This window comes from Nerophis ophidion, linkage group LG17, assembly GCF_033978795.1.
Source record: "Nerophis ophidion isolate RoL-2023_Sa linkage group LG17, RoL_Noph_v1.0, whole genome shotgun sequence".
In the NCBI taxonomy this organism is placed as follows: Eukaryota; Metazoa; Chordata; class Actinopteri; order Syngnathiformes; family Syngnathidae; genus Nerophis; species Nerophis ophidion.
This window is the reverse complement of record NC_084627.1, coordinates 20,088,936-20,103,523: the sequence shown is the minus strand read 5'-3', so window position 1 is coordinate 20,103,523 and position 14,588 is coordinate 20,088,936.

The following is a 14,588-nucleotide window of genomic DNA, read 5'->3' as shown; positions in this document are numbered from 1 at the left end:
GTTCCGTTTCAGCACCCCCAGCGTTGTGTTTTCTTGCTTGCCATGGTTGCTGATTATTTTCACCTGCCTCTGATTAGTGTTCGGGACACTCACCTGCTCCCGGGCACTAAACAGAGAGCTATTTATTCCTGCCCTTCACCACACTCGATCTTGTTTACTTCTTCCGTCTTGTTTATATGCTAAGCTTCCCCGTTAGCTTTTCCATAGCTTCCTGTGCTATCAGCACGCTTGTTTTGTTTATTTGTAGATCCTGTCTGACTTATGGAAAATAAATCCTTGTCCTACATGCACACTGCCTGAGGAGTTCCGTCTGCATTTTGGGGAAACGATCCGAGCATTAACATGCAACCCCACCGTAAAAAAGAGATTAAATCGAACAATTTGTGATTCTGTCATATAAATATCATGTAAATGCAATGACAGCAAACCAAATCTAATACAAGCACAATAATGCAGAGTTGTTTTTTTATTGTACTGTGAAAATCCCCTTCCTTGGCATCCTTGAGGCAGAATATAGTCATTATTTTATAACAATGAAGTCACCTAACTGTAGAATTAAGTTTGTTTTCATTCTGAGAAATTTTACCAGCAATAAGGGACGAAATAACATAAAAAAATATTTTACATAATGTTGCAATCGGACATGAATAAAGATGTACAATTACAAAAATGGCCCTGCGATGAGGTGGCGACTTGTCCAGGGTGTACCATGCCTTCCGCCCGAATGCAGCTGAGACAGGCTCCAGCAACCCCAGCAACCCCGAATGGGACAAGCGGTAGAAAATGGATGGATGGAATTACAAAAATGAGTGTGTTAATGGGTGAAGTAACGTATAATGTAAAGCACATTGGGTTTAAATACAGACCATTTAATAAAAAAAAAATATATGAGAAAAAGTCTGAATATTACGGGAATAAAGTTGGGACATTACAAGAATAAAGCAACACTCTTTTAAAAAAGTAATATTCAGAGCTATGCGGATAAAAGTCAAAACATTATCCGAATAATCCTGTCATTTTACAAGAAGAAAGTAAAAATGATGAGAATGAGGTCATAATTCAAGCAAAATAACATAGCAATATCTGCGATGAGGTGGCGACTTGTCCAGGGCGTATCCCGCCTTCCGCCCGATTGTAGCTGAGATAGGCACCAACGACCCCAAAGGGAATAAGCGGTAGAAAATGTATTGGATGGAACATTGCAATATTGCGGGAATAAAGTCGGACTTCTCAGGTTAAAAAAATATACGTAAAAATATACAATTTGAATATTACAATACCACCGTATTTTCCGGACTATAAGGCGCACTTAAAATTGTCCCCCCCCCCCTCAAAACTCGACAGTGCGCCTTATAACCCGGTGCTCCTAATGTACGGAATAATACTGTGTGGAGGTTTCTCTCCTCCGGGTTCCTCGGGCCACAAAGTACTGACATGACAGTTCCGCTGCAGGGTTAGAACACGGTTTTATTTTTCAATAATAGTGTCTCTATTCTGCTTTCCAGTAATTGTCTTTTGTGTTTGTCTGTCTCGCTCTCGCTCCAACCCCACTCTCCTCCCTGGCTGCTGCCTTTTAACAGAGCGACATGTGATTAGATAATCAGGCCCAGGTGTTTTACTCAATATAGGCCATCAAATCTCAGCAACATGCTGTAATATCTTACTGAAATCATTTAGGACCAAAACCCTTAAAACAAGTAAAACACTCTAACATAAAATCTGTTTAGTGAGAAGAATTATTTTATCAGACAGAAAATAAGCAAGTATCACCCTCATTTGAGATATTTAATCTTACTTAGATTCATACTTGCCAACCTTGAGACCTCCGATTTCGGGAGGTGGGGGTGGGGATTGGGGGCATGGTCGGGGGTGGGGCGGAGGCGTGGTTGGAGCTATGGGGGCGTGGTTGCGAGGGGAGTATAATTCACCAACTCAAGTATTTCTTATATATATATATATATATATATATATATATATATACATAAATAAATATATATATGTATGAAATACTTGACTTTCAGTGAATTCTAGCAATATATTAATTTTATTATATATATATAAATAAAAGAAATAGTTGAAATTCAGACGGCACCTATCAAATACACAGTAATAAAAACACAGTTGTTCTACTAACTGTACTGTGCTTGCTGGTTACTATAAAAACAACAACAACACTTACCTTTCACTATTTGAGTAACCTTTGTTCTGCCATTTGCGTACTGGCAAGAGTCCCTTGCTGTCAGGTGCACAACACCACGTAAATCGTTGGCCAATCAAAAAGCAACCCCATAACACTATAGCCAACATTCACCAGGAGATGGCGACAGACAACATTGAATCACTCTATTACAGACAGCGTCGCTATGGCTGTAACTTCCTCGTTCTTCTGCTTCGTCTCCTTGAGTGTGCAGTTTTTTATTAAAATCCATAGATGTTGTAACGTGATTGGACAGGCAAGCTGCTGATATAGTGGGAAAGCGGGCGTGAAAACAAGCTGTCCCCACTCAGGTCCGCATGGAGCTGGAGGGGGCGTGGCCTCCAGCTCCGCTGAATTTCGAGAGAAAATTTATTCCGGGAGGTTTTCAGGAGAGGCGCTGATTTTCGGGAGTCTCCCGGAAAATCCGGGAAGGTTGGCAAGTATGCTTGGATTTCAGTTTTTGCTGTGTGTGTGGAACGATTTCCCTTGTGGATCAATAACGTTTGTCTAAGATGCGAAACAAACGACCAAACATAAAAAAACGTCCACTGCAGAGGACATTTCAGCATCCAGTATAATAGTGGCTGACAGAGGGCACACTCATTTTTTTATAAAGTACTCTGCCTCACAGTACGAAGGTCCTGAGTAGTCCTGGGTTCAATCCCAGGCTCGGGATCTTTCTGTGTGGAGTTTGCATGTTCTCCCCGTGACTGCAAGGGTTCTCTCCGGGTACTCCGGCTTCCTCCCACTTCCAAAGACATGCACCTGGGGATAGGTTGATTGGCAACACTAAATTGGCCCTAGTGTGTGAATGTGAGTGTTAATGTTGTCTGTCTATCTGTGTTGGCCCTGTGATGAGGTGGCGACTTGTCTAGGGCAGGGGTCACCAACGTGGGCACCAGGTCGCCCGCAAGGACCAGATGAGTTGCCCGCTGGCCTGTTCTAAAAATAGCTCAAATAACAGCACTTACCAGTGAGCTGCCTCTATTTTTTAAATGTTATTTATTTACTAGCAAGCTGGTCTCACTTAGCTCGACATTTATAATTTTAAGAGAGACAAAACTAAAATAGAATTTAAAAATGCAAGAAAATATTTTAACGACTTGGTCTTCATTCGTTTAAATAAATTCATTTATTTTTTTACTTTGCTTCTTAAAACTTTCAGAAAGACAATTTTAGAGAAAAAATACAACCTTAAAAATGATTTTAGGATTTTTAAACGCATATACCTTTTTACCTTTTAAATTCATTCCTCTTCTTTCCTGACAATTTAAAGCAATGTTCAGGTAATTTAATTTAATTCTTCATTTTAGCTTCTGTTTTTTTGATGAAGAATATTTGTGAAATATTTCTTCAAACTTATTATGATTAAAATAAAATAAAAATATTCTGTCAAATTTAGAAAATCTTTTCAATCAAATTTAAATCTTATTTCAAAGTCTTTTGAATTTCTTTTAAAATTTTTGTTCTGGAAAATCTAGAAGAAATAATGATTTGTCTTTGTTAGAAATATAGCTTGCTCCAATTTGTTATATATTCTAACAAAGTGCAGATTGGATTTCAACCTATTTAAAACATGCATCAACATTTGGAAAATTAATCTTAATCAGGAAAAATTACTAATGATGTTCCATAAATTCTTTTTATTTTTATCTTTTCAAAAAGATTCGAATTAGCTAGTTTTTCTCTTCTTTTTTTGGTTAAATTTAGAATTTTTTAAAGAGTCGAAATTGAAGATAAACTATGTTTCAAAATTTAATTTTCTTTTTTTCCCTGTTTTCTCCTCTTTTAAGCTGTTCAATTAAGTGTTTTTTTCATCATTTATTCTCTACAAAAAACCTTCCGTAAAAGGAAAAAAAATGTACGACGGAATGACAGACAGAAATACCCATTTTTATATATATGTATATATATATATATATATATATATATATATATATATATATATATATATATATATATATATATATATATATTTAAATTGAGCAAATTGGCTATTTCTGGCAATTTATTTAAGTGTGTATCAAACTGGTAGCCCTTCGCATTAATCAGTACCCAAGAAGTAGCTCTTGGTTTCAAAAAGGTTGGTGACCCCTGGTCTAGGGTGTACCCCGCTTTCCGAACGGGACAAGCAGTAGAAAATGGATGAAAAAGATGCTGCAAGTGTACCTAATGTTGTGTCATCTGAGCGTGTGTATTTGAAGGTCTTGGAGCAAACATCACAGTCGGGTTTTGGACTTCCTGTCAGGTCACGGCTCAGTCAGCGTTCTTTAAAAGTTTTCTATAAACATTCAAACACTTTGGCTGGCTATGCAGCTCACTTTTACGCCGCATGTTGACACAAATAGAAATCCAGTATTTTTTCAACGCCGACCCGTTTCCTTTGGAGGTGGGTGTGGCCTTAAGACGAAATGGCGCTTAATTGCACGTCCCATGTGAAGGCGGGTGAAAAAAAAAGAAAAAAGAAAGGGGTCAAGTCATGTGACCCCCCCCCCCCCTGTCCCTGGCATTCCTCGACCGACTGGCCTAATTGGCGTGGACAAAACGATCTCGCCGTTAAAGAGAGACCAAACACGCGGCGGACGCTGTAATGAGCGATCGATGGCGTAATCAATCCGTCTGGGAGCGGCGCAAATTATGACCACGCCGGTAACCTCTCAGGCTTATCAATAAGTCACAAATCAGTTTCAAAAACAAAATCAATGGTTTTGATCGGGTTGTCTAAAAGGTCTGTCAATAAAATGATCGGAGCTGATCTATACTAGACCAACACATCCATCCATTTCCTACCGCTTTTCCTTTTGGAGTGGCTGGGGGCGCTGGTGCCTATCTCAGATACAATCGAGCGGAAGGCGGCGTACACCCTGGACAAGTCGCCACTTCATCGCAGGACTAGACCAACACAATTAGAAATACTGTATTTCCTTGAATTGCCGCCGGGGCGCTAATTAATTTAAAACCTCTTCTCACTCCTGCACTTATCAAAGGCATGCGGTAAAAGTAAGCATGCGCTAAATATTCTAAAACCTCTTCTCACTCCGGCACTTACCAAAGGCATGCAGTAAAAATGTGAGTGTGATGTAAGAATGGACCTTAAATCCTACTGAATAGCTCTTAATCTTTTTCCCTTTATGCGATTTCAAATTACCAGTATTGAAATCAGCCTCCAGGCGGTAATACTAAGCATGCGCTAATTATTTTGCGAAGCAAGTTTGACCCGGCAGTAATTCAAAGCAGGCGCATACTTTATGCCCTGTGGCAATTCAAGGAAATATGGTAAATATTTTATCGGATCATTTACACAATTTTCATTTAATAACTTGGGATGTGCTGATCGATCAGTATTGGCGGATTTTGGGGCGAAAGTATGTGATCGCCATTGCCAAATAGTCTTTTCCCGGTACAAATATTTTAAAATGTATTTCGATACTCTTCTCTAAAAAAAAAGGGACCACAAAAAATTGCTTTATTGGCTTTATCTTAACAAAAAATCTCAGGGTAAATTAAAAATATGTTTCTTATTGGAAGTTTGTCCTTAAATAAAATAGTGAACATACTAGACAATTTGTCTTTTAGTAGTAAGTAAACAAACAAAGGCTCCTAATTTAGCTGCTGACATATGCAGTAACATATTGTGTCATTTGTCTACCTATTATTTTATCGACATTATGAGGGACAAGCTGTAAAAATTATTTATCAATCCACTTGTTTATTTACTGTTTATCTGCTTACTTTCTCCTTTAACATGTTTTATCTACACTTCTGTTAAAATGTAATAATCACTCTTTCTTCTGTTGTTTGATATTTTACATTAGTTTTGGATGATACCACAAATTTAGGTATCGATCCGATACCAAGTAGTTACAGGATCATACATTGGTCATATTCAAAGTCCTCATGTGTCCAGGGACATATTTACTGACTTTATAAACATAAAATATCGAGGGGGTGATCGGTACTTTTTTAGAGGCAGTATAGTACCGAATATGATTCATTGGTATAGCGTTACTATACTAATACCGGTATACTGTACAACCCTACTGTCCAATAATGCCAACCACGCCTCTGGCTCACACGGCCTTTTTTTTTTTTTTTGTCCCCCGGCTGACAAGCGGCTAGCAGCTAATTACGTGTCGCCATACAAGGTAAAAATAATAATCATCTTGGCTTCACGGTGGCAGAGGGGTTAGTGCGTCTGCCTCACAATACGAAGGTCCTGCAGTCCTGGGTTCAAATCCAGGCTCGGGATCTTTCTGTGTGGAGTTTGCATGTTCTCCCCGTGAATGCGTGGGTTCCCTCCGGGTACTCCGGCTTCCTCCCACTTCCAAAGACATGCACCTGGGGATAGGTTGATTGGCAACACTAAATTGGCCCTAGTGTGTGAATGTGAGTGTTAATGTTGTATGTCTATCTGTGTTGGCCCTGCGATGAGGTGGCGACTTGTCCAGGGTGTACCCCGCCTTCCGCCCGATTGTAGCTGAGATAGGCGCCAGCGCCCCCCGCGACCCCGAAAGGGAATAAGCGGTAGAAAATGGATGGATGGATGGAGTTCACAGAAATTGGACGTCAAACAATGCTTGTGGAAAATACGTACGCTGCAAAAGTCGCACAAAGTGTCAGGACTTGGACTATGGTGTCGATTGTTTTTTTCCGAGGTGAGAAGCGACTGGATTAGACATGGCGAGAAGGTAACGACATCTTTTAATAATAACTCGAAAGTACTACAAAAACAAAGGATGTAAACAAAAGGCGCTCAGAGCGGAGGTACAAAACTTGGCTCTGAAAAAAAAAAACTAGCACAAAGGCAGAACTATAAACAAAAAACGAAACAAGAAACGAGCATGAAAAAGTGCAGCATGGATCATCAGCATGAATAACAAGACTGTGTAGAGGGTGATGTCAACAGGCTGACTGCCTGGCAACTACATGCTTAAATAGAGCTGTGGTGATTGACAGGTGCATGAGTCCAAATGAATCAGGTGCGTGACATGAGGACAGGTGAAAACTAATGGGTTGTCATGGTGGCAAATTAGGGAGTAAATAAACAGGAAGTGACAGTGCAAAAACCAAACTTAACATAGCCAAACTAAACATGATCACCAAGACATGACACAAAGCTTCAGTTAGACAAGATATTTGCCTGACAATTAAGAATGTGTTAACTATTACCTAAACCATTTGTGTATGTTTGTCCGATGTTACAAAACAAATTTACTACAATGAGCTAAACAGCTCGTGCAGTCTATAAAACAGTGCGTACTAGTGGGAGTGTTGGGTGCAGTATACCAACACTGCATGTTCAATTGGCCCTGCGATGAGATGGCAACTTGTCCAGGGTGTACCCTGCCTTCCGCCCGGATGCAGCTGAGATACTTATCTGGGATGTTCCAAATAAGTGTTTGATAGGCATTCCTCAACATTCTCAGTCTTTTTTGCCACTTGTGCCAGCTTTAAAAACATTTTTTTGCACCAACTTCACTGGTTTTGACGTTTGTACAAAACTGTTGGAATCATGAAAACACAACTTCCAACTTGGGTTTTGTGCCAGCTCAAAAGCGAGAAGCGGTAGAAAATGGATGGATGGTTGGTAAACGGGTTATACTTGTATAGCGCTTTTCTACCTTCAAGGGAATGAAAACGCTTTGACACTATTTCCACATTCACACACACATTCACTCACTGATGGCGGGAGCTGCCATGCACGACCCATCAGGAGCAAGGGTGAAGTATCTTGCTCAAGGACACAATGGCGGACGGCGTGGCGAAGTTGGGAGAGTGACCGTGCTAGCAATCTGAGGGTTCCTGGTTCAATCCCCACCTTGTACCATCCTAGTCACGCCCGTTGTGTCCTTGAGCAAGACACTTCACCCTTGCTCCTGATGGGTCCTGGTTAGCGCCTTGCATGGCAGCTCCGGCCATCAGTGTGTGAATGTCTGTGTGTGAATGGGTAAATGTGGAAATAGTGTCAAAGCGCTTTGGGTTCCATAGAAAAAAAGCGCTATACAAGTACAACCATTTATTTTTTTACAACGAACGTGACTAGGCTGGTAGAAGGTGGGGATCGAACAAGGAACCCCTTAGGTTGCTGGCACGGCCACTCTCCCAAAAAGTGGTGCAGATCGCATAATTTAAAGGAGGATTTTGCGTGTCCTATACGGGGCATCACCACACAGACACCCTTATTTACTGCACTTCCATGTTGTCATGCTCCTCCTACATGTGGCGTTTGGCTTCCTTTTTCAAACACGACTTCGACTACTCTTTAGAGGCATTTGAGACACAGTTCAAAATGCATCTACATTAAAACATAGCTGCAATGAGGTGGCGACTTGTCCAGGGTGTACTCTACCTTCCGCCCGATTGTAGCTGAGATAGGGTTCGTCCCTGACAGTTTGGTTATGTTTTAGTTTTTTACTCTGCAATTGTCTTTGATTCCTCTGTGTGTGAAGTATTTCCTGTCAGCGCTCTTATTCTGGCAGTTTCCTGTCTTTCTCCTTGAATGCTGTGTCCCCTCAGCTGCGGCTGATTGGCACCTGGCCACACCTGGTGTCAATCAGCCCGCTTCTATTTTAACCTGCCTTCCCATCCAGTCTGGGCTGGATTATTGTCGTTGCTACCTGTCGCTCCTGCCGTGTCGTGTCTTGTCTTGTCAGCATAGCGGTAAGCTATATTTCGGTAGCTGTTTGTAGCTTATTATCTTTTGTTCCCTGCTTCCGTTTTGTTTTCATACTACAAATAACGACTTCTGTTTCCTGCTAGCTCCCATGCTACCTATTTTAGTTTGTTATCCGCCTCGTGCACGCTTTTTGTTAGTACCCTTTTGTTTGTTCTTGTTCTAGTATTTTAATTAAATCATGTTTTCCTGCACAATGCCTGCCGCCTTCTCTGCATCTTGGGGTTCGTCACCAACAAACTCTGACAGCCCCACGCGACCTCAAAGGGAATAAGCCGTAGAAAATGGCTAGATGGATGGATTAAAACGTAGTTGTTGGTTTTTACCACCAAAGGTGCGCTAATTAGAGAGCGGCTGGACTAACTCTGCTAAAGATGAAAAAAAATAAATGCATACTTAGAGTTGTTTTATTTTTTATATTACATATATTTTGATAACATATGTTCTAAAAGAAATCATTAATAATACTGAAAGACACAAAAACACATCAGATGCATTTTTAATCCGCCCTTTAAGTCCTCAAGCAGCTGTGAAATTATAAAAGGATGTTGCTGAATAGACCAGTGTTTTTCAACCACTGTGCCGCGCCACACTGGTGTGCCGTGAGATATTGTCTGGTGTGCTGTAGGAAATTATGCAACTTCACCTAATTGGTCCAAATTTGTATATACTTTTTTTGCAAATCCATCCATCCATTTTCTACCGCCTGTCCCTTTTGGGGTCGCGGGGGGCAACACCTTTATCTGCTTGTGTATCACCGTTAAACTAAACTAGTTTGTTGTGTTTTTGCTTTGGACTATGTTGTCTTGCCTCAATCAGGAAGTAGTCTTTGCAATTTTCCTTTTTTTGGTCCCTACAATGTGTTTATTCTGTAAGTATTGTATTTATTACACACCAGCTGTTTGATTGTAACGTGCATCTTGGTTGTTTCACCAAATTGGGAAGTGTTGAAATCGCCATGTAAAATCGCTAATGCTAATCTATTTCAGGGTCGGGGGGGCTGAAACCTATCCCAGCTGCATTTGGGCGGAAGGCGATGTACACCCTGGACAAGTCACCACCTCATCGCAGGGCCAACACAGATAGACAGACAACATTCACACTCACATTCACACACTAGGGCCAATTTAGTGTTGCCAATCAACCTATCCCCAGGTGCATGTCTTTGGAGGCGGGAGGAAGCCGGAGTACCCGGAGGGAAGCCACGCAGTCACGGGGAGAACATGCAAACTCCACACATAAAGATCCCAAGCCCAGGATTGAACCCAGGATTACTCAGGTCCTTTGTATTGTGAGGTACATGCACTAACCCCTGGTCCACCGTGGCTGCCCTTTTTGCAAATCAAAAATTATAATCTGCAAATAATGTGCCTTTGCTCAGTGTCTAAGCCGTGTAAAACTCGGCAGGGTAACCACATGGTACTCCATGTCAGTGTGTGGCAGTGGGTAGTTAATTGCTTTGTAAAAGTCAGATTGGGTCGGGTGAGACAAAGGAAGGTTTGTTGTGATCCCAATGTGCAGACCACAGCGGGAGGCAGTGTGCAGGTAAAAAGGTATGTAATGCTTAAACCAAAAATGAACAAATGGGAAAGGAAAAGGCAATGGCTATGCAAAACAAAAGTACAACTGAACTGGCTACAAAGTAAACAGAAACAGAATGCTGGACGACAGCAAAAACTTACGACGACGACAAAGTACATCCATACATGACATATCAATCAACAATGTCCACACAAAGAAGGATAGCAACAACTTAAAGAGCCTTGCTTGCTAACACAAATCAGGTGCAAGGAATATTACTCAAAGGAAGACATGAAAATGCTACAGGAAAACACCAACAAAACAGGAAGGGTCACCAAAAATAACAGCGCAAGACAAGAACTGAAGCACAGGAAAACACCAACAACTCAAAATAAGGCATGACGACCTGGTGGAGTATCATTTTTTAACGTTTTCTGCTGGTGGTGTGCCTCCGTATTTTTAAATGAAAGAAAATGCGCCTTGCTTCAAAAGAGGTTGAAAAACACTGGAATAGACAATATGTTGTTATTTGATTTTGTTTTTTTACAAAGGGAATATCCATCCATCCATCCATCTTCTCCCGCTTATCCGAGGTCGGGTCGCGGGGGCAGCAGCCTAAGCAGGGAAGCCCAGACTTCCCTCTCCCCAGCCAATTCGTCTAGCTCTTCCCGGGGGATCCCGAGGCGTTCCCAGGCCAGCCAGGAGACATAGTCTTCCCAACGTGTCCTGGGTCTTCCCCGTGGCCTCCTACCGGTTGGGCATGACCTAAACACCTCCCTAGGGAGGCGTTCGGGTGGCATCCTGACCAGATGCCTGAACCACCTCATCTGGCTCCTCTCGATGTGGAGGAGCAGCGGCTTTACTTTGAGTTCCTCCCGGATGACAGAGCTTCTCATCCTATCTCTGAGGGAGAGCCCCGCCACACAGCGGAGGAAACTCATTTTGGCCGCTTGTACCCGTGATCTTATCCTTTCGGTCATGACCCAAAGCTCATGACCATAGGTGAGGATGGGAACGTAGATCGACCGGTAAATTGAGGGCTTTGCCTTCCGGCTCAGCTCCTTCTTCACCACAACAGATCGGTACAACGTCGGCATTACTGAAGACGCCGCACCGATCCACCTGTCGATCTCACGATCCACTCTTCCCTCACTCGCGAACAAAACTCCTAGGTACTTGAACTCTTCCACTTGGGGCAGGGTCTCCTCCCCAACCCGGAGATGGCACTCCACCCTTTTCTGGGAGAGAACCATGGACTCGGATTTGGAGGTACTGATTCTCATTCCGGCCGCTTCACACTCAACTGCGAACCGATCCAGGGAATAAGCGGTAAAAAAATGGATGAATGGATGAATGGAATTTTTTTCTGACCGTTTAAAAAGTGAACACACATGTAGAACAAAAAAGTCACGGGGAAAAAAATTGAATAAGTTAGAAAATTTGCATTTGTCAGTTCGGAGGGTACTCACTGTTTAACAGACAATCACATCAAACACCAGGGACGCACCATTTGGTTCATTGCGATGCCAACGACAAAGACTACTAAATAAGTGAAGGAAACCACGGAATACCTTATTTTGTATTGTTTTTGTTGTTCATTCAATTTTTTTCATTTGAGGTCATGGAAGTTGATTCAAACCGCGGAACTGTACCATTTTTGATTGTAGGGCAAGGTATGGGGAGCAATTTGTGGCAATCTATCTTGTCAGCTGTCACATATCTTGTTCTTTACTTAGTTTTGTGCTTATTTTAGTTCCACTTCGTGTCTGTCTCCCTGAGCGCTTTTCCCCCCCTCACACCTACCGCTGATGGGCACCCTGGCCACACCTAGTGGTTGCCAATCAGGCTTCTTCTATTTATGCCTGCCTCGCCCTCCAGTCGGGGCTCGAGGATAGTTTCTAACGTAATAGACTCTCTTAGCAGCATGCTGTGAGCTTAACTTTCAGCGCCGCTTCTGTGTTGTGATAATTACGATATTTATCCTCCTGTCTCCTGCAATTACCGCAGCGATGCGAGTGGGTGAAACAATTGTACTCCATCATCCAAAAGTAAGGAACATTTTCAACATGAGCAAGGTTACCAACAACTCTTTATCAATGGCGTAAAAACGAAGTTCCGCTTGTTTAGCTCGCAGGCTACATTTGGTAGCAAATGACGCATCGATGGAACCTTCACATTTGGGATTTTAGAAAGGAGAGAATAGTTCTACTCAAAAAGTGAAAATACATGTTCTGTGGAACAAAATGTTTGATACAAAAAACATGCAGCCAGCATTTTAAGCTGCTTTGAGTTAGCAGGGTAACAATATTGACAAGTTGACTTTTCTTTTAGAGCCCTTATGAACCTTGCGGAGTTTCTTTATCCTAGTTCTTTTATTATACCTTTTTTGTGGCGTTATTGAAAAACCTTCAAAATGTTGCCAGCACTAGCATCATCTTCAAAGAACCTACAATGCAAAAACTGAAATCTAAGTAAGAATAAATATCTCAAATAAAGGTGATATTTGCTTATTTTCTGTCTGATAAGATAATTCTTCTCACTAAGCAGATTTTATGTTAGAGTGTTTTACTTGTTTTAATTTTTCTAAATGATCTCAGTAATATATTACAGCTAGTTGCTGAGATTTGATGACCTATATTGAGTAAAACATGCTTGAAACTAGAATATCAACTGTTGCAAAGCTGTGTCATCAACACTCACAAGTATAAAACTACTTTTTAAAGTAATAATTTCTTATTTCAAGGATGGAAAAAAAACAAACATGACTTTGACACAATTTGGTCTCATAATTACAACAGATGACAGCCAAATGGACTTTGCTGTTTTATTTTCAATGAAACAGTATAAAATACGTACTCATATAGTAGTACAGTTGGCACAGTACAGTAAACTGACAGTTAATATTTAAACATTTAACATTTCTAACAATATTGAACAGAAATAGTTCATGCACATTCAGATAAATTCTTCAAAATCACAATTAAACATTTTTTGGCCGGGGTCGGGCTGTATATATGTGCACTAATTGACTGAAAGAGCACGCACTTGGCGCAATGATGTCATGTTGTCGATGGAAAAACACATTTTTAGACCATATCAGTCGCCTGAGCTGCTGGGAGACCCTGAGAGTAACAAGATGTTGCCTTGTTGCCTTTCCATTAAGAACAATAAATTAGTTTTTAGTATAGGTTTGCTGGTTTCAAGAAATGTAATGCCGAGCGCATATCATTATGTCAAGATAATGGCACTAGCATTTACTTCAATTAAGAATATTTTTCAACATATTGAGCAAAGGGGTCTCATATTTTTTTTTCTACCAAGAAAAGTGCACTTGTTATTAGTGAGAATATAATATATAAAAATAACAATACATTTTATTTGGTATAGCGCTTTTATGAATGCTCAAAGACGCTTTACAGGATAAAACATTAAAATACTTATTTTAAGGTATTTTTGGGTTCATTGAGGTTAGCTCATTTTACTTGTTTTGGAAAGTCTTGACAAGCCAAATTTTCTTGTTCTATTGGCAGATAAATTTCCTTAGTTCAAGTAAAGTACCCCTCATTTTTGTACTTTTTTTCTTTATTTTTGAACACTGATTTTTTTGCAGTGTGTGCAGTAAGATACACAAGCAGTTGACCATTTTTTGTTTGTATATGTCTTTTTAGACTATATTTGCATCATTTCAAACAGAAGAACAGCCCCAAAGCATGATGTATAAACTCAAATCGTCGTTTTTGGATGAAGAAGAATACTGAGTTGCATCCCAAGAACACCACACCTACTGTGAAGCATGGGGGTGGAAACATTATGCTTTGGGGCTGTTTTTCTGCTAAGGGGACAGGACGATTGATCCGTGTTAAGGAAAGAATGAATGGGGCCATGTATCGTGAGATTTTGAGCTAAAATCTCCTTCCATCAGTGAGAGCTTTGAATGGTTGACCAAATACCAATTTTCCACCATAATTTACAAATGAATTATTTAAAATTCCTACAATTTGAATTCCTGGATTTTTTTTCACATTCTGTCTCTCACAGTTGAAGTGTACCTATGATGAAAATTACAGACCTCTGTCATCATTTTAAGTGGGAGAACTTGCACAATCGGTGGCTGACTAAATACTTTTTTGCCCCACTATATCTGTTTATATATATATATATATATATATATATATATATATATATATATATATCGCG